We start from the raw sequence: 26,169 nt of genomic DNA, 5'->3' as shown, positions 1-26,169 counted from the left end.
GCTCACGTATCAGCAATCAATTTCTGTATTTCCTTTTACAGTTGGAATTCATAAACAAATCTGTGCATTCTCACCCTGTAGCATTTTTTTTTCCTGCTTGTTTCTGCTGTTTTGCTGTTCATCTCACTAGCACCTAGACTCCTTATGTCTCCAGTATGGACCAGACATTTCATATCTGGTGGCTCAAATGGTAAAGAATCTGCCTACAATCAGGAGACCTGGGTTCAATCCCTGGGTCGGGAAAATCTCCTAGAGAAGGGCATGGCAACCCACTCCAGTATTCTTGCCTGAAATATCCCATGGACAGAGGAGCCTGGCGGGCTACAGTCCATGGGGTCACAAAGAGTCAGACATGACTGAACAACTAACACACACACTCACATACATGTTCAGGATGCTAGATGTCAAGCAACAAGGGAGTAAGGTGGGTGCCTTTTAGGTGCCCACAGTCTAGCAACCAGGCAGCTTTGAGATTGTGTGAAAAATTCTCCAACCAGTGTACACAGAGAGGAGAGTCTTCTGCAGTGTGACCATCAGGACCATCTTTAAAAATCTCCCATCAGATCCCAGGAAGATCCTCAGTCCTCCCACCTGCCAAGTCAGACCCTCCCCCAAAGAATAAGCTTTATTAAGAGTTTCAATCAGCTCACTCTTAATTTTTCTCTCTCCTGCAATCAGTGAGTCATCAGGCTGTAATTCATTAGGATTACTCTTACTGTCAGTAAGAGCACAGCTGGGCACTCAGTGTCTCGGCCGGAGCTCTCTGCAGACAGGAGGGGCCAATGGCGAATGCAGGGGTGGGGGGCCCCACCCTACCAGGTCCGGGATGCCCCCTTGAAGGAGGAGGACTCAGAAGGGAGGCAGAAACACTCACCAGTCTGGATCCGAAGCCCAATTCCCACAGCTCTTGTATAGCTCTTTTCTATGACCCTTTTATTAAAGGTACAATTTTTATTAAAATGGATGAGCTCTTCTCTAAGAATTCTTTCACTCTCTGCCCTCTTCTCTGGTTTCCCTTTGCATCAAATGGGCATAGCCAGACCTATTTCATGGGATTCTGGGGAGGATAAATCAAGATAATGAATATGAACGCCTGTGACACAATGATGGAGGTGATTGGCATGTTTTGAGCACTTGTTTTCCATTTTATGCACCATTCATGCAGAGTCTTGTTTAATTCCTACAGAAACACTGCGAAGTGGGGCTCTTTTGGTTCATTTATCTATTCATGCTTTTAAAAAACATTTATTGGGCATCTACTGTGGCCAAATATTATGCAACTGGGGATCTAGCCATGACTAGGCAAAGTTGCTGCAGGCATGCGTGCCAAGTCGCTTCAGTCATGTCTGACTCTTCGTGACACCGTGGACTGCAGCCCGCCAGGCTACTCTGTCCATGGGATTCTCCAGGCAAGAATATTGGAATGGGTTGCCATGTCCTCGTCCAGGGGATCTTCCCGACCCAGGGATTGAACCCAAGTCTCTTTCTATTTCCTGAATTGGCAGGTGGGCTCTTTACCACTAGCGCCACCTGTTACACCATGTTATAGACCAGGACACCAAGACTCAGAGACAGTCAGTCACTTGGGCAGGGTCACAGCACCACTTGGCTGGCTCTGAAGCCAGTCCCTGCTCTGCTGTGAGGGACTATCTCCCCAGGTCTGAGCACAGTGCTAGGAAAGGAGAGAATTTTGTTTATGTCTGAAGCTTCCTTCCACCCTCCCCCGGCTTGCACAGATTTGATTACAGGAAGTCTAGGAGAGGACTGCCTGGGGATTAGGAGTTAATGGGTGTGACCTCAGGGAAGTTGTTTAACCCCTCTGAGTCTGTTTCCATGGCAGTGAGTTGGAGAGGAATTAACGAGGTTGGATGGCCTTTCAAATAGCCAGCATATGGGAACATGCTTTAAAACCTGATGTCCTGGGACTTCCCTGGTGAGTCAGTGTAAAAACCCACCTGCCAGTACAGGGGAATGGGTTCAATCCCTGGTCCAGGAAGATCCCACAAGGCAGCTAAACCCATGCACCACAACTACTGAAGCCCTTGCACCCTAGAGCCTGTGCTCCACAAGGAGAGTGGCCCCCTGCTTACCACAACTAGAGAAAGCCCACACGTGTTAATGAAGACCCAGTGCAGCCAAAAATAAATAAATGAATAAATTTAAAAAATACACTGGATATATCACCTTCAGCAAGTTACTGATCTCACTGTGCCTCAGTTTTTTCATCTATGAAATGGGAATAATACAGTACATACCGAGAGGGTTGTTCACTAGAATTAAGTAATCTTGTTCCAGTGGTAACCACTGTGACTCCCTGCTGTCCAGCACCGTAGCTTTATTCTTTCCTTCAAAAGTGCAGCAAAACCCTGATATTCTGAGATGGTCCTAATGATTACATTTCTTACTCTGAAAATCAAGTCTATTGTTTCTGGAAAACATCATGTCCCACTGTTCAGTGTGGGATTTATAGCCTTCAGACTGGGAGGTTTTTATTTTGTCTGTTTGTTTTGTTTTTTTAATGCAACATTTAGAAATTTAATGGAGCAATTTCATTTCCATTGACTGAAGTAGATTGTTGAAAGAACAAGAAAGCTAAAGAGCAGGTTCTCATTCCAGGACACAGCCTCGTTCGTGGAGGGATTTTTGTGTTTTCCTGACAAAGAACTAAGACTTTGTTTTTCCTTCAGGCTAATCAGTGGCGAAACCCCCTGTCCCAAACCCAAGTCAGTTCTGTTTAACCAGAACAACTGGGAGTGTGGACCAGGAGATGACCAGTCTAGATGCAGGGACAGGTCCCATCCACTGTGCAGAGGACAGGTGTGGTGAACAACCCTCTCTTGCCAGGTGTGGTGGTCGAGTCACTGCAAGGCCACGTTTTGGCTTTTTTGAGATCTCAGGTTGCTCAACCTGGAAGCCTAAACTCATGAAACATCATGGCTGCCCATCCTCTTCAAGTGAACAGTACATTTCAGGACCTTCATTCCAAGGGATGGCAGCAATGGGTGCCCACTGACTTATCTGCACTGGGACAACAAGCACCGTGTACTCAGCATCTCCATGCATGTGACAAGCCCTTCCCAGGCACTTCGTGTAGTCATCCCCAATTGTTATCAGAAATGCATTTTACAGATGAGGAAACTGAAGCTCAGAGAGAGGGGCGTGGCTCACCCAAGGCTACACAGCTATGAAGTTAGCGAGCCAGGTCCTTTTTATTCCAAAGCTCTTTTCATTCTGCTAAACAACCAAGAAAACTTAAAAATGGGAGATGAGGAGACAGTAGAAAAAGCCTCAGGGACAGGTGATGATGGTGATGGTAGTGGTTAACCATCAGTAGAAAAGTGCTACTGTCCATCGTGGTAATAGTGATGTTACTAACTTCATTTTTAGAAAAGGATCTAAAAATGGATGAAAAGATACTTAGTCAACTCTTTTGAAAAGAGTGGAGTTTGTAGGCTTGAATTCCCAATGTCAAAGGCAGAACTGAGCCTGATCAACCTGCTTCTGGATTTCTTTCCTCCCTGCCTTCCTGTATCACAGGCTGCACACTGTAGGCCATTTTTTGCTTCTAGTCTAAATAGGACTAAATGAACCCAATCTGTCCTGCCCACAGAAAAGTGAGAGCAGCTGACACTTATTTAGCGCTCTGTGTGCCAAGCCCTGTTCTCTGCACTTTCCGGTCTTAACTCCCTTAAAGCTGCACAAGGATCCTGTGGGACAGACTCCCGTAGCATGATCTTTTTTCAGAGATGAGAAAATCGAGGTGCAGGGGAGCCACGTCACTCATGGAGGTGACTCCCCAGAGAGTGGCCAGGACACACGCCCAGGCAAACTGGTCCTGAGGCTACCTGCCCCTGCCCAATAGAACCTGTTCCCAGCCTCATTCTTCCAGTTGAGCAGTGGTTTTGCACAGACTTGTTCAGTACTCACTCCGTGGATCGTGTCGCAATTTTACAGAAGTCCTGGGTGTCCAAGGTCAAGGGGTTCCATCCACAGAACAGCCTGTACCTGTACCAGCTCAGCACACCTGTACCAAATCCCTACCCGGTCCGAAGTACCAAACCCTATGAGTGCAGGTTCTCAGCCACACCCTCATGGAATTCCAGATTCCCAGAGGGCTGGAGGGCTGGGAGCATCTTGGATATTTTTATCTTCCTGCCCTGAGCTACAGTCTTCCTGTACCTCCTACATGGACCCTCTTATCTGCCTCTTAACCCTCCCCCACAGCACTGAGAGCACTTCTCCCTGTCGTACATTTTTTTTTTTTTAATTGCAGTATAGTTGCAACCCACTCGAGTAGTCTTGCCTGGGAAATCCTATGGACAGAGGCGCCTAGCAGGTTACAGTCCATGGGATCGCAAGAACTGGACACAGCTTAGCGACTAAACCACCAACCACTGCCGTAGTTGCTTTTAGGCTTCCCAGGTGGCAGGGTGGTAAAGAATCCACCTCCCAATGCAGGAGACACAGGAAATGCGGGTTCCATCCCTGGGTCGGGAAGATCTCATGGTGCAGGAAATGGTACCCCACTCCAATATTCTTGCCTGGAAAATTCCATGCATAAAAGAGCCTGGCAGGCGGTAGTCCACAGAGGCACAAAGAGCTGGACACGCCTGAGCAACTAAGCATACATTACGCACATAGTTGATTACAGTGCTGTGTTGGTTTCTGAAATACAACCAAGTGAATCAGCTATCAGTTCAGTTCAGTTCAGTCACTCAGTCGTGTCCGACTCTTTGTGACCCCATGAATCGCAGCACGCCAGGCCTCCCTGTCCATCACCAACTCCTGGAGTTCACTCAGATTCACATCCATCGAGTCAGTGATGCCGTCCAGCCATCAGTATACACATATCTCCCCTCTCTTGGACCTCCCTCCCCAGACTCCTGACATACATTTGCACTGATTTTCTCCCCCACTCCTGCTCAACGGGAGTAAGAATTTGCCCTCACCACATGCAACCTAGTTGTTAACCATTTGTTCATAACCTGCCTTGTCTTTCTGGTTGGAACCAAACAGGCATGGTTTCCAACAGCACAAAGAGAGGAGCTGCTTAAATAACAAGGCTCATGAGGCTGGAGCAAGAGGGTGTCCATTCATGGCCTCATTCAGAACCACTCTTGCCTGAGTCCCCGAAGAGAAATGCTCTCACATGTCTTCTTTCTCTCTCTGCATCCGTCTTACCTGAGTCTAGAATGTGATGTCTTTCCCTCCTCTTAACCCAATTCCGCAGTCACACCTCCCATGCCACTTCCCCATCTCCTGACTTACATGGAAGATCAATGCATTTCAAGTAGGAAATAATGAAGGCAAAGAGCTTTCACCTGAGGTGGAAATTATGCCGCCAGCTTGATGCAAATTGGAGGGAAAGACAAAAATAAAGTGGTGTTAGGTAGTATAGGCACACTCAATTCTGTACAGTATTTGTTGCGTTTGTAGCAAGGTGGGCTGGGCGCAGAGCCCAGATAAAACTAATATTGTGTCAAGTTTAGGCTTTTTGGGAAAAGATGTCGGTGAAAAACAGTGGATATTTGTTCAGATTTTTTGCAGAGACATGAATTGTTTTGTAGCCTTCAGTGTATCAGGCTTTTCCCTCTGTCCCCCACCCCCTAAAAAGCAGGGGGCACTCTGGGAATGGAAAGATGATCGTGGACACCAGTTTAGGGTTGGAGCATAATTTCTGCTCATCACACATGTGGGTTCCAGTTTCTGAGGCTCGAAATGTATTGGTCCTTCATTCTGTGCCCGTGCTGGGTTTAAGTTGGTTGTTTTCAAAGGCTCACAGATGGGAGCTGGCAGCTGTGGGTGAGGCCACAGTGTCACGACAGGTGCATACGCCATCGCCCACTCTATTCCTCCTCTTCCAGGAAGCATCAGGGGTTGCCATCCATGCCTGAAAAGGAGGTTCCAAATGAAAAGCCGTGCATGTCTGCCTTACAGAGCTTGCAGGCGCTGTTATCAGCATTCTCCTGGCAGACAGTAATTGCTCTGCCATAAGGCACTGCCTCTTACATGTACCGCATGCTGATTTTAAGTGACCTGGATGGATATTGATCATTTTTATGGTTAGGTATATATTCTCAAGAGTAATAGGAAAAAAGATAACCTGTGTTATGTTGTAACCTGTTGTGATACGTATTACTGCTTAGAATGATGCTAGACTTTGCAAAACAGTTTCTTTTATTAAGAAAAGACAATGGGTGGTATTTGTCTAGGGCATAACGCACGACAGTGTGGTGCAGATGACTGAAGTTAGAGGAACCACGCTCAAATGTGAGCATTTTTAGTTAACTTTTTAAAAACCACCACGCATATGGTCTTGTCTGCCACACTCCTCCCCCACCCCCCAATTTATCTCCCCTATTTCTGGAAGAATGAAAGAAAAATGTCAGTGTGCACACGAATGACTTTGGGGTGTCCTAAAACCATAGATCCCTCATATTCTCACCAAAAGAGCCTAATACAGTGGGTTTGAGGGAGGCCCTGGAATCTGCATTTTAATAAGCTTCCCTGGTGGCTTCATGGTAGAAGGTCCTTAGGACCTTACTTCTCAAAGTACTGTCTCAGAATGTGCGCCCAAACAAAGCTTTGGCATAGAAGGCGCCCTTCTATTTTTTCCCCAGTGATTGATGCCTGCTCTCTGGGAATAAAGTCTCATAAAACCTAATTTAATTGTTGAGCAGTGCTTCCTCTTAGAGCCTCTTGTGCATGCAGGTTGGGGGCCGCTTGGCTCATTGGGATTTGCCAACCTCAGCACTATTGACATTTGGGGCTGGCTAACTCTTGGTCACGATGGATCATCCTCACATTGCAGGATGAAGCAGTGTCCCCCTGGCCTCTACCCTCTAGATACCAGTGGTGCCGTCCAACCCCCACTGTTGTGACAGCCAAAAACATCTTCAGATGTTGCCAGACGTCCTCCAGGGGGACAGACTCATCCACAGGGAGAACCACTGGGTTATGTGGGTGCCTTCATCCCACTTTGATAAGCCTTTCAAGTCACCACTGGACTCAGAAAATGGTGCTAAAAATGCATTTGCCAGCCTCCTGTTTCAAGGATCCAAGTTACTTGAAAAGGCAGGTCCCCAGATGGAAAAAGTCTGCTTCAGTAGAAATTATTCATAGCTCTATACCCCCTTGAATTTGTATTCTGTGCATGAAACAAAATGAGAAGCCTGCAGCCTGGCATCAACCTACTTTAGATCAGCTGTGAATTCAAGGGACTTCATGAACTCAGTATATGGCTGGGACAGGGTAGGTGGCCAGTGGACTGCCCTCCCAAGGGAATCCAAATGATCCAACATGTGTTTCAGGCTTACTGTGTGCCTGCACTACGGTAGCTGGTAAGGATACTAACATGAATGAGATGGAGCTCCATCCCTAGAGAGGCTTAGGTCTATTAGGAGGAGTCAGGCAAGCATGACATAATGGTCCTTTGCCACGTGGCCTAGCTTCAGATCCAACTCTGTTCATACTAGCTGTGTAACTGTGGGCAAGTTGCATGGTCTCCTGTGCCTCTGTTTCCTCAGAGGTAGAAAGGGTACCTACCTTAGGCGGTTGTTAGAAATGGTAGGTACATCACGCAGTTGTTTGGAGGGTTCATGCATGTAAGGCTTTTCGAAAAATGCCTGGCATGCAGAAAAGCCTATGTGAGAAAACCGAGTGGCAGGCCTCTCTGGTAGCTCAGTGGTAAAGAATCTGCCTGCCGATGCAGAGGACATGGGTTTGATCCCTGGTCTGGGAAGATCCCACACGCCATGGGGCAACTACTGAGCCCATGAGCCTAGAGGCTGTGCTCTGCAACGGAAGAAGCCATCGCGATGAGAAGCCAGCAAACCGCAACAAGACCAGCCCCTGCCGCTCTGGTTGTGGTGACAACTAGAGAAAGCCGCATGCAGCAATAAAGGCCCAGCACAGCCAAAAATTTAAAAAAAATTTTAATTTTTACAAGTTTAAAAATAAAATTATGTGTGTCAGTCACTCGGTTGTGTCTGACTTGTTGTGACCCCATGGACTATAATCTGCCAGGCTCCTCTGTCCATGGGATTTCCCAAGCAAGAATACTGGAGTGGATTGCCATTTCCTTCTCCAGGGGATCCCCCTGACCCAGGGATTGAACCCAGGTCTCCTGCATTGCAGGCAGATTCTTTACCATCTGAGCCACCAGGGAAGCCCTATCTATATAAACCCAAATTCAGTCTTAGATTAGGTAACTATCACCAGTGGACCATGAACGTAATCAGTTTTCAGTATGGCTGAGAGTCTGAGACATAGTTAACTCCAGCTCTTTGAAATGAGTGGTAGCAATAGGAATTGAATACAGACTTTCCTGTAGCTCAAACGGTAAAGAATCTGCCTGCGATCCAGGGAACCAGGGTTCGATCCCTGGGTTGGAAAGTTCCTCTGGAGAAGGGACTGGCAATCACTCCACTATTCTTGCCTGGAGAATTCCATGGACAGAGAAGCCTGGCGGGCTACAGGCCATGGGGTTGCGAAGAGTTGGACTCGACTGAGCCACTGACACACAACAGGAATTGAATAGAAGCCATCGGTTAAATAAAGCTAGATAAGGAAGCTAAAAATTTAGCAAATGTTTACTGAGAGCTTACAGCTCAGGGATCTGTTACATTTACAACTATGTTCAGTGCAGAATTCGTGAGTAACTGAAGACAACCCAAGAGTCTAGCCATAGGGGAGTGGCGTATGCTACCTTCAGATGATGAAATCTGGCCAGGAGGATAAGGATTACTCTTAACGTGTGGATGGGGAATGGTAACTGTGATACGTGGTGACGTGAATAACGCAAGTTGCTGAGTAATGCATCTGGTGCAATCCCTTTTGTGAAAAATAATCTGTGTGTGGGTGTGTTTGTGCTTGGGAAAAGGATAGACATCAAACCGTTAAAAGCAGTTAGCTCTGTTGGGGGGTGGGGGGGAGAGTGGAAATAGAGAAGCAGAAGTGGAGGATCATTTTCCCCTGAACACTCTTGTTATCATTTAGATTTTCAGAAAGATCAGATGTTGCTGGTGAAATTAAAAAATTCTGAAAAAAAATTTTTTTTAATTTATCTGCATTGGATCTTAGTTGCGGCATGCAGAATCTTCATTGCAGCGCATGAGCTCCAAAGTATTCAGGCTTAGTTACCCCACTACATGTGGGATCTTAGTTCCCCTACCAGGGATCAAACCTATGTCCTCTGCAATGGACAGCAGATTCTTAACCACTGGACCACGAAGGAAGTCCCAAAGAACTGAAGATGGTTTTAACTAAAAAGGACAGAGCATGAAGGCTGCTCCCATCCTAGGGGTCTATCATCAACTTGCTTAAACCATTCTTTGCCTCAATTTCCTCAAAACAGGAAACCTCCCAGGAGTGTTGGGAAAAAAATGACAGACGTGCAGCTATATTGAAACTGCCCAGCCTCTACGTATGGATGCCCAGAGCTTGCACGTCAGGTCAGAGGATGTTTCCCCATAATGACACCCATCTCATAGGGCGCTGTGAGAAGTAAATGAAATCAAAGCTACATAAAATGCCTGGATCTTAAGTACTCAAAAGACATAGCTGAGTTAGTGCCTTTATACCAGCCTCCTCAGCATAGAGCCCAGTGAAAGGCATCACCAAAGTATGGCATGGTTTTTTAATTCCAAACCAAACTAATTTAGGGACTTCCCTGATGGCCCAGTGGTTAAGACTTTGCCTTTCAATACGGGGGGTGTAAGTTCTATCCTTGGTCAGGAAGCTGAGGATGGCCAAAAAAACAAAACATAAAACAGAAGCAATATTATAAGAAATTCAATAAAGACTTTAAAAATGGTCCACATAAAAAAAAAAATCTAAAAAAACCCACAAAACCCCACCAAACTAATTCTAATGCCTGTTGCTGCATTTCTCAAACAGACACATTCTCCAGACAGTTTAGGGTCTCCCTGGTTAACAGCGTGATGGGAGGACAGATGGCAAAAGACACAAGACCTCCCTCCATACTCGCCCTGCGACCATATAACTCCTTTCACAGATGGCGCGGGTTCTCCGTGGGTGAAATTGGATGGCAGTCCTTCCCCCTTGATCCTTCAGGGCTGTTGTGAACACAAATGAGACAGGAGTGTTGTGTAAACTTTAAAGCCCTGTCCACATGGAAAACTCTCATTGTCACTGTCATCCTTTTTATTTGACCTTAAACTGTAAGAAGGATCTGCCTCACACCTAACTGGCACTCAAGTATCAGAGACTTCGGCTCCAAAATTAATTTTTCAGAGTACTTAAAAACCACTTGTCAGTGGTGGGGGTGGGGGGGTGAACCTGGAGGTTGGGATTGACGCATGTGCACTGCCATGTGTGAAACAGATAGCTAGGGGGGAAGGTCTGTGTAGCATAAGGAGCTCAGCTCAGTGCGCCTTGGTGGCCTAGATGGGTGGGATAGCGGGTGGGAGGGAGGTCCAAGAGGGAGGGGATGTATGTATACATATGGCTGATTCCTGTCTTTGTAAAGCAGAAACTAACGCAACATTGTAAAGCAACTATACCCCAATTAAACACAAAAACCGCTTGCCGGTGATGGCTGCAGCTAGGGTAATAACTGCAAAGTGAGAAAGCAGAGAGAAAACTCACACCTTCCAAAAAAGAAGGCCGTTCTTGGCGTTGCTTTCAGAAAATTATGTTTGGCTCCTGGTCTGATCTGCTTTAACACTGGAAGCCCACTCCAGTGTTCTTGCCTGGAGAATCCCATGGACAAAGGAACCTGGCAGACTACACAGTCCATGGGGCCGCAAAGAGTCAGACATGACTGAGCAACTAACACGATATTGGTCCTCTGTGCTCTGAGCACACTTCCCAGGCTGACCTGCACTCCGCTGGCAGATGGAGACGTGCTTTGCCCAGGGGGCAGTGGATCCACCACGTTTTCAATCTTCCTTGGTGGTTTCCTCCTTCCACAGATGTCACTTAGTTCTAACTTGTTCTGTAATTGAAAACGTCTTCTACCTTGTTCCAGAAATCTGTGGCACTGAGCCAGTGGCGGTTAGGACTCACCTGCACAGCAAGCTTAAAGAAAGTTTATCTGATTGGGGCTTGGTAGCCAAAAGGAGTTCGAAAAGTTAAAAACTTTGTGATTATTCATTGCTCTTTAGGTTCATGTATAGACTTTGCATCCCTGGAGGTTTCTAAAAATAGACTATATACTCATCCTTCTTATTCAGTAACCCTTTCCTAGACCTCTCCTCCCTCTTGCTTCCACTCACATCGCCTCCCACGTTCGCACAGACCTCCTCGGTGAGCTGTCAACCCCAGCTTTCGGCCCTACTGTCCCTCTCTTTGGCAGGGCCTTGCATCTCATGCCTAGCCTCTTTCTGAAGCCTCCGGTTTTACCCTCTTCCATCCCTCTTCCATCCCACAGCCAGGGTGACCTTGGAAAGCACAGGGGTTTCTTGTGCTTACCGGTCTATAGCCCTCCCTGCTTTCATTGGCTATCAGGTGAGTCGATGTTGCCCAAGACCCGCCTCCCCAGGATAAGCCCCTCCCACCGCCCCTCCCCCGAACCCTGCTTCCCAGTGGCTCACCTCCCCACTCCCAGAAGTGCGCACTGTCAAAGTGGTCTGCTCCCATTTCCCTTAAACATACCACGCCTCCGAACCTCTGCTCTACAGCCTGTCTGCCCAATGTTCTCCTTCCCTCTCTCGTTCACCTGGTAAACTCCTGCTTGCACCTCAAAACGCAGCTCGGAAATCCTCTCCTTAGAGAAGTGACTCAAAGTGAGAAAAATCAGAGCCAGGCCAAAGACCGGAGGGGGCAGCAATCACCATTACCGTTTGCTTTCTTAAATCCAGGGCACTGCCCTTGCCTGTTTCCTTGTTTAGTCAGGCCTCACCCGACTCTTAACGGTAAATCCTATCCTTATCCTGGTTTTGCAGGTGAAGACACAAAAGGTGAGAGCCGAGTGACTGGCCCACGGTCACACAGCCAGCTCGCTGTGGAACTGGGATCTAAACGTCAGTCTGTTGGAGGAAAGCTTGCAGTTCGGTCAGCTCTCTGGGACAGTGTTTTTCAAACTGTCAGTCACAATTCACCAAGTAGGTGTGAAATCAGTCTAGTAGGCAGGGCTAGCTACATAATTCGTGGGGTCCGGGGGAAACGAAAACGCAGGGCCCTTTGTTCAAAGAGAAGCAAGCATTTTCCTTTCTTCTGCAGTCTCTGCACTTGTCTTGGCTTCCATGCCCACAGCCTTGACCCTCAGGCAGCTGACGGTTTTGAAAATACTGTGCCTTTTCCGCGTGTGCTGCTCATGGGCAGTGTGGCCTCAGAGCTGGCGTCAGCCCTGACCAGCAGCGACAGACAGTCTGGGAGAGGCTGTCAGAGGCCCCTCCTGACAGAAACAGCAAATGCTGTCTGCTGTGTCCACCAGCCTCCTGCTGGCTGGGGCACTCGCAGGAGCAGCCTCTTACAAGCCGACTCCCGGCCGCCTGCCGGCTGCTGTGTCTGACAGCGTGGCCACTGAGCTCTAAGAATGGATATGTGATGAGAGCTGGGTGAGTGGCTAGGAAACAGCATTCCCAATAGCAGGGACTGAGCCTGTGTAGCCTAGTCAATGGTCGCAAATCCAGGGACCACCCTTTAATCAGCCCAGCTGTGTGCCCCAGACCCAACAGCCTCCAGAGCCTGTCTCCTAATCAGCAGCCCTTGGCAAGAGGTGTCTTATCTCGCAGATGCAGAAACTGAGGCTGAAAAAACCTAAGGGGCTTGCCCAAGGCCCTGTATTCATTCACTAGCAAATATAAAGGCATCTACTATGTGCCAGGGCCTCAGAAGACAGAGACGGGCAAAAGAAAGGTCTTTCATCAGCCTTAGTCTAGTGGGAGCCAGGAAGAGGTGTAAAGATACCAGCTTTATTGAGAGACCATTCACATACCGTGTAATCCACCGGGTGCAGTGCACCAGCCCGCAGGTTTTATTCTATTCCAGAGTTGCACACCCCCAGCACAATTTTAGACCATTGCCATCACGCCAGAAAGAAACCTGGTACCCCTGTGCAATCACTTCCCAATTCCCTCCTTTCTGCCAGGCCTCCCTCCCCCTACGCTCTTGGCAACTACTAATCTGCTTTCTGTTGCTATAGATTTGCCTATTCTGGACATTTCTTACAAATGGAGTCATACAGTTATGTGGTCTTTTGTGACTGGTTTATTTCACTTAGCATCATGTTTTGCAGCACATGCCAAGCCTTCATGCTTTTTTTTTCCTGCCAAGTAGGACCCCATTGTATGGATAAAGACCGTATCTTGCTTGTTACGAATCAGTTGATGGACATTTCCTGTTTTTGATGGTTAGGATAGCGCTGCTGTGAACGTTCACGTACAGATGTTTGCATGGCAGAAACCCAGATTAGAACTCAGTTCTGCCCATCTCCGAAGCCTAGCCACTATTTCTCAGTAGCCTCCCTGCCCCCAGAGATCATGCTTTCACAAGCCTGTCTGCCTCAGAGCTAGGCAGGTTTTGAGGGAAAAAATTCATCCACAGCCTTAGCTGAGCCTAGAAGACTTGTTGGCAGGGGTGAGACTCCCAGGAGTCAGGCAGGTGAGGAAGTTCTTCAACAGTCGTGTGGCTCTCATCCTGCCCTCCATGATGGGAGCCAGCAGAGAGCAAGGTGTTGGGAGGTGTTGTGTCCTGAGCAACCTACACTCAGAGGACTGACAGGACAGCACTAATTGAGAGGTCTGGGCAGAATCTGCAGTGAGGCCTGAATGTGGTGCCCTTCTGGCTTGGTCTTGCTCACAGACCACAGAGCATGTGCTTTAAGTCACTCATGGTTCTTTCCTGAGCCAACTACCTCTTAATGACAAAAGAAAGATTGTGACACTATCAATTATTGATAGGAAGGATAGTGCATAGAGTCCAGCCAGTTCCAAGTCCACGGGTGAATCCATCCTGTTAACTACGACCTTAATGAGTTCAGTGGGCTCCTGGGGCAAGCCTTTCCTGAACTCCACCCCCGCAGAACCTACCCATTCTTTGCTCGATACTCCTTTCTGTTCTCTTCATCCACAGAACATAATCTGTTGTCACATCTCTGCCTGTCTTCTAACCTGTCTCCTCCTTGAACACAGGAGGGAAAGATCGCTTATTATCAGTCAAAGCACCTAGCACAGGCCTTGACACCTCGGAGGTGCTCAGGGGAGGCTGGCAAGGAAGAAGGCAAGCCAGCAAACAACTCTGGGGAGCGCCTGCTCTCACCTGCTGTCTCTTCCTGGCAGCCAGCTCTCTGCCAGGCTGCCCGGGCCAACACGGCAGCAGGTACTGAGCGAGAGAGACAGAAGGACACTAAAGCCCCTTTCTTCCCACCAGCCAGGTCACCGTAACCACAAACGGTAAAACAGAGAGAGAAGGGGGCCGAGCGGGCAGCAGCCAGAGCAGATGGCATTTGTCTACGACTGACAGGCACAAGGGCCCCACTGGTTATTTCTCAGCCACGCCTGCAGCCCCAGTTCAGCCCTGGCCTAGTTTCAAGCTCATTATATGCCACTGCTGGAGCGAAATGCCCACCTTGTCCCTGGTTCCTGGGACCTGCCCTTTCAGGCCCATCACTTGGCATTTTACTGCTTCTAAGATCCGCCACTTATCAAAACCCCAACTAATTAAAACTTGCAACCGATTTCTTACAATTCTCTGCTTCCTAGTAAACCTTACAGGTTAATTCAGATGCTTCCTTCAGCTCCTAGAGAAGTGGTTTTCTCCCTATTGCTTTGTTGTCTAAGCTTTTTCATCTTTTCTTAGATTTTTCTGATGTTCAGAGTCTACAATTCACTTGTTCCCAGAGAAACTTCTCTATCTTTATGGGGAGGCACATCTCTCTTTATGATGGATCCTGTGGCAAATATTTTAATGTTTTTCCCAAAGGGGAGCATCTTGCTTTCTTCCCTGCCTTCCTGAAACCTAACTCTAGGCTGAGTTTGCTGTAGCTGGTTCTTTGCAGCCATGACTGTGCACCTACTGAGCACCCTTCCCCCACTTCCTGCTGAGTCTCCAGGAGTCTGCCTCTTCGCCTTTCTTGAACCAGCTGTTAGCATCTCAGAGCCCTGGGGGCTGGAGCTGAATCCTGAAAGCTCATCCTATTCAGTGCCCATGCCTTACAGGTGATGCAGCGACACCTGTTAGGGATGACACTAGGGAGAGCATTCAGGCCTTCCAGTTCCCTTTCAGGGGCCCTCTCCATGCAGACACCTTGCCGGAGGTACAGCGGGTAACCAAGAGGCCACATCTTACGAACACAGCTGTGTCATGCCATCAGGGTGCGTGACTCTGAACCCCGCCTTCTTCCCACTTCGCTCTATCTCCTGTGGTCCCTGAGGCCTCTCCCACCATCATAGTGATTTACAGCCGGAAAGGACAACATGTTCTCTTCAAGCTTGTGGATCTCCCCAAGACTCCTCCTAGATCGTTTATGGAAAATAGAAGATGACTTTGTCAGAAATTTGTCAGAGGTCCTGTACTGATCATTTGGGGAATTTGCTTGGAAAATCACCCAATTCTTCCTGCTTTTGCTTTCCTGGCTTTCTGCTGTGGGAAAACATTCCCTCTCCTGGTTATGGGTGGTTAATAGGAGCCTGGGCAAACCTCGGGTTCTAGCAGGGCTGCAGAATTTCTTGGGATAGCAAATAAAAGCAGCAAGGCCTCCGTTTGTGTCCCATCAAAAGCAGGCTCATTCTTTTCTCATTTCTGGCAGAGTCTCATTTTGTGATGCCTTGGGAAATGATTCACTGGTGGTAGTGGCTTATTTTCCCCATTGTACTCTGTGGCCTGAAGGCCAAGGAAAGTGATAAATACGGTGTTGGGCAAGGAATGGAGGTGATGGGTTTTTAAGTCTCAGCTCCCCTAAATGTGGATTTCCAGCTTGGGGCTTCGATGATTTACCTGCCTCTCCTCCTCATCCTCCTGCAGCCCACGGGATACATGACCGACCGACCAGCACCCTCTGGTCCTTGGGGCCATTGCTCTCCTGAGCCCTGGCACACTGGTGGGGAAGGACAGTCAGGCCTCTTGCTTTGGTGGGTTTCAAACCGCCTGCCTTGAAGTGCAAATGGCAGGTGCCGATTCCTCTGTGTCTTTTAGAGCCTCCGCCTGGCTCTTTTATAAGATGACAGGCACTTTCATCTCAGGTTTGGCCCCATTTCCCGTCCTTCTCAGCGAGGCTCCAAAGACGGCAACGAGGCGAGAACAAGGAGAGGAGGCCCATTCGTGGCTGCGGCCCTGCTGGGCAGGGCCACCTGGCCTGCGCATCCTCCAGCCTCATCCCTTTGAACCTCGGAGGCTGAGAAGGGAGCACCAGGGACCAGGTTAAGAGGGGTCCTTTCCCCCTTGGCGCCTGGAGGAAGTTGCACTGCATCCTGGGAAGGCTCTAATCATCCCATTGCTTTGTGCTGTTCACTTCAATCCAGGGAAGCAGGGCTCTGGTGCTTTTCTTCTCTTTTAAACCCAGAGGTACTTTTTTGAGGCTCAGGGCTGAGAATACAACCTGTCTCTTACGCTTGTGCTTTATGTGCGTGCCTGCACACCACACCCTTCTTCTTTGCTCTATTTGCTCATCATCTTGCTTGTCAGGTTTCTTTTCCTTTAAAAGTCCAACCCGGGTTGCCTTCCCGTTTTGCTCCCAATAAAGGGAGGGGGAGCTTCTACCTTCTCCTCAATCCGGATGCTTTCCTTCCATCCATTTTTCCTCTTTTTGAATCATTTTCTCGTGGAGCTTTCCCTCAGGGCTGGCTTCTGTCCTTAGGAATAGGAAATGCAACAAATACCAAGGCAGAGTCCTTGCTTTTCGACTTCATGCTACTGTTTGGCCTTCACCACTCCCAGCCCCTTCCAGCTTCCCCCCAGCACTCCTCTCCAGACCCCAATCCACCCAAATCCGCACCATTCCTGGGCCCAGCCTTCCTTCTGTGCCTTGGTGCGTTGGCTCACGCATTCCCTGGTTCAGCATGCCCTTCCCTCTCCAGGTCCCCATCCTCACCTTCACCTGGCTCCACCCTGGTCTCTGTGGAACCTTCCAGCACCTCCTCCCCCACCCCAGGCAGCTAGCACCTCCCTCCTCTGTGGGCTCGGAGGCAGTCTAACCGTGACCTGTGTTCCTCAGGGCTCCCAGCCCTGGGCTCACATTTGGGTCCCCACGCGTGAGGCTTTGTCCCCACCCACTGTGGTGGGACTCCAGCACCCGAGCATCTCCAGGCCCCTAACCAGACGGAGGGGATGACAGGATGAGATGGTTGGTTAGTATCACTGACTCAATGGACATGAGTTTGAGTAAACTCTGGGAGTTGGTGATGGACAGGGAGGCCTGGTGTGCCGTAGTCCATGGGGTCGCAGAGACTCAGACACAGCTGAGCAACTGAACTGAACTATTCCTGGGACCCTCAGCAGACGTGATAGTCTTTACTCCAAGAAACTGCTGTGACCCCACTGCCAGAGTTGAGCCTCCTCTTCTTGCTTCTCTGAGGCCCCACAGCAGCTGACAGAACACCCAAACCACCACCGTCCCACCCCCACGGTGAACTCCGTTGTGACGAGGAGAATCCAGCCCCACCCTACGTGTCACATTCTGTCACGAGGCCCTAGCAGTGCTGCTTCACGCAGAGATTTTTCTTGAGCAAACTCTCAGTTTTCGCTTGTCCCCTCCTCTCAGAATTAGGCCTGGATCCTTGTAACCTGGGCCAGAGGACGATCTGACAGAGATCAGACACCAGGCTGCAGTTACATTGCATTTCCCTCTGATGACTCAGGCGATGTTCCTGAGTCAGGGTATGTGCCTTCCCTAAGGAAACATTAGCTCCCAAACAGCTCTGGGTTCTTAGAATTCAAAACATTATTAGCGAGAATGTCCTGCCAGAAGTCCAAATGTGCCCTAAGGCGTCTGAATCCTAAAACAAACAATACGGGCCCAGGAGACACAGCCACCACCCTTGTGCTCTCCGTGCCCAAAGCAGACATCAGTAATCAATTACAGTTCAGTTTCTGCCCAGAGAGGCCATTAGGATTCTCCCCAGACACAGCATTCTAAAAACCCCGCACACTGAACCTCTACTCTGAAGGCTTCCTGGATCCCTTCAATGGAAATAATTTCACCCTTTTACTTGTTTAACTTTTCATAAGCATCAGGATTTCACTGCTCATATCTGGGCCCATCCAGGTTATACTAATAAAACTAATGACTAACATCCACTAACTCTTTTTTTAAAAATTGAGGTATAGTTGATATACAATATTGTATAAGTTTCAGGAGTACAACACAGTGATTCACAATTTTTAAATACTGGGCCGTATTCCTTGTTTGTGCAGTACATCCTTGTAGCTTGTATATTTTATACATAGTTTTTGTACCTCTTAATCGCCTACTTCTGTCTTGCTCCCCACCCCCCCCCCACCACACACACACACAATGGTAGCCACTGGTTTGTTCTCTGTATCTGTGAGTCTGCTTTCTTTTTGTTATATTCACTAGTTTGATGTATTTTTTAGATTCCATATATAAATGATATTTATCTGATTTCTTTAACTAAGTATAATACCTCCCACGTCTATCCATGTCATTGCAAATGACAAAATTCCATTCTTTTTTAATACATGTATCTCACATCTTTAACCCCTCATTTGTTGATGGACACTTAAGTTGCTTCCATACCTTAGCTATTGTAAATAGTGCTGCTATGAACATTGGGGAGCATGTATCTCTTCAAATTAGTGTTTTGGGGTTTTTTATATACCCAGGAGTAGAATTGCTAGGTCATATAATAGTTCCGTGTTTTTTTAAGATTGAAGTATAGTTGCTGTACAATATTATGTAAGTTACAGGTGTACTGTATAATGATTCACAATTTTAAAGGTTATACTCCATTTACAGTTATTATAAAATATTGGCTATGTTCCCATGTTGTACAAAATGTCATTGTAGTTTATTTGTACCTCTTAATCCCTGGCCTATTTTTAATTTTTTGAGATGCCTCCATACCATTTTCCATGGTGGCTACACCAATTTACATTCTTATCAACACTGTGCTAGAATTCCCTTTTATCCACATCCTCACCAACATCTGTTATTTAATGTTCTTTTTGATGATAGCTACTCTGATAGGTGTGAGTGGTATCTCATTGTGGTTTTAATTTGCATTTCTCTGGTGATTAACGATGTTGAGCATCTTTTTATGTGTGCCTGTTGGCCATCTGTGTGTCTTCTTTGGAAAAAATGTCTATTCAGGCTGTCTGACCATTTTTCACTCAGGTTGTTTGCTTTTTAGGTGTTGAGTTGCATGAGCTGTTTATATATTTTGAATTTTAACCCCTTATTGCCATGTCATTTGCCAGTTTTCTCTCCTATTAAGTAGGCTGTCTTTTCTTTTTATTGATGATTTCCTTTGCTGTGCAATAGCTTTTAAGTTTAATTAGGTCCCATTTGTTTATTTTTGCTGTATTTCTTTTATTTTAGGAGACATCCAAAAAAAAATTTGCTATGATTTATATCAAAGAGTGTTCCACTGTATTTTCTTCTAGGAGTTATGGTCATCAATTTTACATTTAAGCCTTGCATCTATTTTGGGTTTATTTTTGTATGTGGCATTAAGAAATATTTTAATCTCATTCTTTTACATGCAGCCGTCCAATTTTCCCAGCATCACTTATTGGAGAGATTGTCTTTTCTCCACTGTATATTCTTTCCTCTTCTGTTACAGATTAATTGACCATGAGTGCCAGGGTTTATTTGTGGACTGTCTGTTCTGTTCCATTGATCTATGTTTCTGTTTTTGTGCTGGTATTATACTGCTTTGATTCTTGTAGCTTTGTAGTATTCTTTTGAGCTCTTGCCTTGAGTCAGGCTCTGTTCTAAGTGACTCTTGTTAAACTCATTTAATCCTCACAGTCATATAAAGTAAATGCTATTGTTGTTGTTGTTCAGTCGCTCAGTTGTGTCCGACTCTTTGTGACCCCCTGGACTGCAGCACACCAGGCTTCCCTGTCCTTCACCATCTCCCAGAGCTTGTTCAAACTCATCTCCATTGAGTCAGTGATGCCATCCAACCATCTGATCCTCTGTTGTCCCCTTCTCCTCTTGCCTTCAAACTTTCCCAACATCAGGGTCTTTTCTAATGAGTCAGCTGTTCACATCAGGTGGCCAAAGTATTGGAACTTCAGCATCAGTCCTTCCAATGAATATTCAGGATTGATTTCCTTTAGGATTAACTGGTTTGATCTCCTTGAAGTCCAAGGGTCTCTTAAGAGTCTTCTCCAACACCACAGTTCAAAAGCATCGATTCTTCAGCACTCAGCCTTCTTTATGGTCCAGCTCTCACATCCATACATGACTACTGGGAAAACCATAGCTTTGGCTAGATGGACCTTTGTCTGCAAAGTAATGTCTCTGCTTTTTAATATGCTGTCCAGGTTTGTCATAGCTTTTCTTCCAGGGAGCAAGGAGCCACTATCATCCCCATTTTACAGATGAGGTAACAGACCTGGGAAGGACACGGTCCCCAAGACAGGAACTGTATCCTACCCACCCTTGTCACTTCAGGGGTTCAGCCAACATTTTTATTAGGCACCCATGCACACCAGGCCCTGCAACAGACCTTGAGGACAAAATTAGGATCTTGTGTGATGCTTGGGTGTACCCCTTAAGAAATCATTTACTTTGAGCACAATTTTCATGGAGATAGGAGGATGGGAGCTAAATTCAAGGGGAGTAGAATTGAAGAGTGAAGGAGTAAGTTCATTCAAGGCATTTGAAATGAATGAACCAGAGAGGAAAGAACAAAGCTGGAGTCTGACTAATGTCTTTTATCCCCTGACAGTCCTCCCTGTTCTTGTAGAAGCAGGTTTTTCCCTCTCCAACACCCCCAAGCTCAGAGGACAGCATTGGAATTCGTGAAAGAGCTGTAGCCACCTGGGGCGTGGGTGGGTGCTGGTGGGGAGGGCCCGCCTCCACACCCCCTCAGCCTCATTCTTGGGGTGCCTCTTCTGCCCTGTGCAGGATGACAGAGCCACTGTAGGCCTCTCTCTCTTGTACTCTTGGCTGGGAGGCCGTCACCACCAGGCCCCTCCAGGACTGGCTGTCGGCTGGTCCAGATCCCCCAAACCTCTCCTTCCCCACCAAATTCAGCGAAGCTGTTTTTCTTCCTTAGAAACAAGAACTTCAGTCCTGGCATCTGACTCCCTCAGCACCTTCCCTGCCCCGTCTTTTCCTTGCCTGCCATCTCAACTTCCTCTGTTACATCCAGATCCCTTGCCACCTGGTCCTCAGCAGATACCACTGTTCGTTCAGTCCTCTACGTCTCAGCCCAGGCCAGAGCTCAACCCACCTTTTCTGGCAAGGGACAGATAATATTTTAGACTGTGCGGATCAGAGGGTTTCTGTTGCAGCCACTCAAATCCTCCTTAGAAGGGTAAAAGCAAACGTGGGCCTAGCTGTCTGTGTCCCAATAAAACTTTATTTATAAAAGCAAGAGATAAGTATAGTCAAAGCTTGACCAAATTTCTCCAAATGTCTGGAACATCCTTCAGCCTCGTTTTGTCACCTCCATTCATTCCTGTTTTTCAAGGTTCAGCTGTAGTCCCACCTAGCCAGGAGAAAACCCCTCCCCACCACCACTGCCCTATATGCTAATCTCCCTTCACCAAGTCCTTTTCCTTACCATCTGCTACACCTTTGCAAGTGTTACCTCACTCTACTTAGATGGTTAGCTGCTTGGGGTGTACATCTTACACATCCTATAGGTGCCATTAGTTATAGCAACGTGCTGAATTCATAATCAGTACAGAGTATCGATCTACCATTTAGGAGATTTTCTCAGTTGCAGTGGGTGAGCAAGGGCGTGGTTTGATGTTTTTTTCTGGTACAGCACGTGGAGGGCAGCATGCCATTTATTCATTCCACATGTATTTATTAAGTACTCACTACATATGAAGTACTCCTTTTTTTTTTTTTTTAAATAAGTCATATGCTAACTTCAGGCTCTTACTAGCATGAATATGTAATGACATCATGTTTTGAAAACCACCAGATTAAGAAATCAAAGACATTCTCAAAGATGAGAGGATGGCAGTGATTACTAGTCGAGCTGCATCTTTCAGTTTATAAAGTACGTCTGCAGCCATTTTCTCATTTGATCATAGCGACAACCCTCTGAGGAGAATGGTGTTATCCCATTTTACAGATGAGAAGGATGGGCTCAAAGGTTTATCGCCCCACTTGTTTGAAGTCACACAGCTTCTAAGAAATGGAGCTTGACTCCAAAACTATTTCAGCCATGTTTTCTCTCCTAAAACAAAATAAAACCACTCCTCTGATTCTAAAGATCACAATCTAGGTTGTCATAGAAATTGTTGGAAAAAGTATAAAACAAAAAATTAAAAATCATGAATATGCCCTCAGCTCATAGACAACCCATGTTAATATCATCTGCATGTTTTTACATGTTTGTGTGTGTTAACACAAAATTGGAATTCTTTTGTATATACTGCTGTGCTCAGTCGTGTCCTAATCTTCATGACCCCCTGGGCTGTAGCCCCCCAGCCTCTTGTGTCCATGGGATTTCCCAGTCCAGAATACTGCAGCAAGTTGCCAGTTCCTTCTCCAGGGAACCTCTCAACCCAGGAATCGAACCCACATCTCTTGCATCTCCTGCATTGCCAGGCAGATTCTTTACCACTGCACCACCTGGGAAGCCCCATATACTGATATGTAGCTGCAATTTGGGGGGCCATTTCTTAAAATTAAGGTACAATTTGCATACCGTGATACTCACACTTTTTGATGAACAGTTCTCTGAGTTTTGATAAACCCACTTTGATAAATTCAAGATATAGAGCAATCCTATCACCCCCAAAATTCCTTTGTGCCCCTTTTAGTCCACCCCCTACCCTATATCCTGAAAACCACTAGTTTTTCTCTAATTTTGCCTTTTCCAGAGGTCACTTAAATGGCATCATACAATACATTGCAGCTTCATTTTTTCCTTAACATTTTATGAGTATGTTCCCACATCATTATATATTCGCTGAAAGTATTATTTTTTTAATGACTCCCAGGCACACATCCGCCTACGTGCTCTTCCACTCAGTACTGCAGCCCCTTGGAGAATAGAAATGAGAGGTAGAAGGTCATGTTGGAAAGAACAAGGGCAGAATGGACCTGCTTAAGCCCTGTCATCCTTGATAGGAGGTGCCAGCTTTTCTGCCTTCAGGCCAAGGCACACCTCCATGCAGGCACACCAAACAGTACCACATCCATGATACATGATAGTAATGTGTATCCGGCTCTGGGCCTTTTGAGCCTTCCCTAGTCGTGGCAGCTTCCGATTCTTGGCTTCAGATCCAGAGTTTCCTCAAGGAAATGGAGATAAGAGCGTTCCCCCCACTGGTCCATTGTGAGGATAAAAGGACGTGGTGTGCGTTAAAGTGGGGACCACAGTGCCCTTGAGCATGGACTGGTTTTCCCGTTCCTTCCCCAAATGTCTGGATCCACCTTCCTTTAAAAAGGAGAGCTGAGGGCTTCCCTGGTGGCTCAGTGGTAAAGAATCTGCCTGCCAATGCTGGAGACACAGGTTGGATCCCTGATCTGGGAAGATTCCACATGCCGCAGAGCAACTGATCCCGTGCGCCACAACTATTGAGCCTGTGCCCTAGAACCTGGGAGTCGGAACTACTGAAGCCCACACACCCTAGAGCAGGTGCTCTGCAGCAAGAGAAGCCACCACAATGAGATGCCCACGCATGCAGCTGGAGAGTAGCCTCCACTCTCCAGGAGTAGAGAAAAGCCTGCACAGCAAAAAAGGCCCAGCACAGTCAAAAATAAAAAGTGAAATTTTTTTTTTTAATGGAGAGACAAGTTGATGTTATGATGACAGGTTGTTACCTAGTTGAAGCTACCTCCCTCCCATCATCAGAAGGATAAAAAACACATTGAAAGGAAATCAACCCTGAATATTCATTGGAAGGACTGATGCTAAAGCTAAAGTTCCAATACTTTGGCCACCTGATGAAAAGAACCAACTCATTGGAAAAGACCCTGAGGCTGGGAAAGACTGAGGGCAGGAGGAGAAGGGGACGACAGAGGATGAGATGGTTGAATGGCATCATTGATGTGATGGATGTGAACTTGGGCAAGCTCCAGGAGATGGTGAGGGACGGGAGGCCTGGCATGTGGCAGTCCACAGGGTCACGAAGAGTTGGGCACGACTTGGTAACTGAACAACAGCAAGCACTTTGGAAAGAATGGTATAACTGTCAGAATCATTTTCCTTTAAGAGATACACAGGGGACTTCAGAACCCGCCCTGAACGCGCAGGAGGCACCCCTCAGTGCAGGATGGGGCAGGAGCTGGGATGACACTGTAGCCTTTAGGACTAAAATGGCTCAAGGCCTTTTCTGTCTTCATTTGGGGTGTTGGAGTTCCAGCCATTTCTTCCCCACCCCAGCCTGGCATTTTCTTCTCCCTCCTCCTGGGGGACAACTTAGACTTCTCCCAGCAAAGCAAAGTCAGTATCCTAGAGTGTTGCTATGGAAAGAATGGCAACATCCCTTGTGAGTTTATGAAGAAAAAAAGAAAGAACGAAAAGGAAAAAAAGAAAAAAAAAATAGGACAAGCAGGATTTTTTTTTAAGTGTTACAAAACTGGGAGAAAAACTGTTCCACCACTAAATATATCCACTTACCAAATCAGCAGATGTTAGGGTTTATACAGCGTCAGACTCTCAGTCCCCCAGAAGACTCCTGGCAGAGCATTTTCATGGCCATGGCTCCCGCGGAGGCTGGGAGGCTGCTCGAGATTTCTAGGTTGGTGGCTGGAATCTTCTGTGTTGGCCAAATGGAGGATGTGGCAGGCATTTCCAGGGGTGCCTCTCAAAAAACTGGGCTCTGTTTTATTTATTATAAAGACCTTCCTCCAGTTCCTCTTACCCGCTGCCATTTCCTGTGTCAGGTTGCCCAAGGTTGGACCCCCTTGGGTTCTTTCCAAGTCTTGAACCCCAGCCCTGCCTTGGGCTAGCTCTGGTCCTAGGGCATGTTTTTCTGAGTTTGTCATGAGCATCTGAGCTGCAGTTCCCATGTTGGTAAAACACCTACTTTCAAAATGTTTTGAAGTTTAACAATCATACATGAAGCTCCTAGCACGGTGGCCCACACAGAGCTGTTACCCACGGCGTTTAATCAAAAGAGATTTTCCTGCCTTCTAGTCACATTGTCTGTCTGCCTCGGGGACCGTTGGGGGCTGCAGAGGGGGCAGGTGAACTTGTGTCTCTCATCCTGCTGATGGAGCCAGCCGGGTGGTCCAGGAGGTGCGGACCCCCTGCTCAACCTCAAGCCTTCCTTGGTGTCTTGTGGTCATTCTTAAAATTATTTCCTGGCCTCAAGGTCCCGATGCAGAGCACCTTCTCACACTCTTGGTTGATATCTTGGGCCTGCCTCTGTTCTGGTTAACTCTTGCTGCCTTAAAAGTGAAAGTGTTAGTCGATCGGTCGTGTCCGACTCTTTGCGACCCCATAGACGGTAACCCACAGCGCTCTTCTGCCCATGGGATTCTCCAGGCCAGAATACTGGAGTGGGTGGGCCTTCCCTTCTCCAGGGGATCTTCCCAACCCCGGGATTGAACCCAGGTCTCCTGCATTGCAGGTGGATTCTTTACCATCTTAGCCACCAGGGAAACCTTAAAATGCACCAAAACTTAACAGTTTCAATCAGAAATCTATTGTCTCTCACAATTCTGAGTGAGAGGTTCAGAGTGTAGCAGTTACGGCTCTGCTCCATGCTATCTGGGGCTTTGGTTCAGAGGACTTGAAATGATGGGGCTAGAACAGTGGGGGGTGACAGAGCGTGTCTCTCTCTCCTCGGGTAGCTTGAGTTTCCTCCCAGCATGGGGGCCTCAGGGCAGTCAGACTTCTCACGTGGTGGCCCAGAGCTCCCAGGGGGAGGAAGCAGAAACCGCATGTCCTCTTAAAGGTCCCGGCCCAGAGCTGTCATAGTGTCACATTTTACTGGGCAGAGCAGTCACAGAGCAGCCCCAGTTCAAGGGAACAGGAACGGGACGCGAACCCCGCCTCTCCGTGTCGATGAGCGTGTGGCCGTCTTTAATCTGCCACAGTGCAGGCGGGCATGCTGTCGCTTTGGTCGTGTCTGACCCTTTGTGACCCCAGGGACTGTAGCTCG

The 26,169-nt window shown here is 47.4% G+C and overlaps 1 protein-coding gene across 4 annotated transcripts in view; it reads left to right on the top strand.

The window, feature by feature from the left end:
• The window catches only part of ZHX2 (zinc fingers and homeoboxes 2), a 178,849-nt gene that overhangs the window by 108,130 nt on the left and 44,550 nt on the right, over window positions 1-26,169 (top strand). The gene's annotated exons all lie outside the window — the stretch shown is intronic.

The sequence above is a fragment of the Ovis canadensis genome, chromosome 9 (genome assembly GCF_042477335.2).
Source record: "Ovis canadensis isolate MfBH-ARS-UI-01 breed Bighorn chromosome 9, ARS-UI_OviCan_v2, whole genome shotgun sequence".
NCBI lineage: Eukaryota > Metazoa > Chordata > Mammalia > Artiodactyla > Bovidae > Ovis > Ovis canadensis.
Note: the sequence above shows the minus strand (reverse complement) of the source record. Positions and strands in the feature narration are given on the sequence as shown.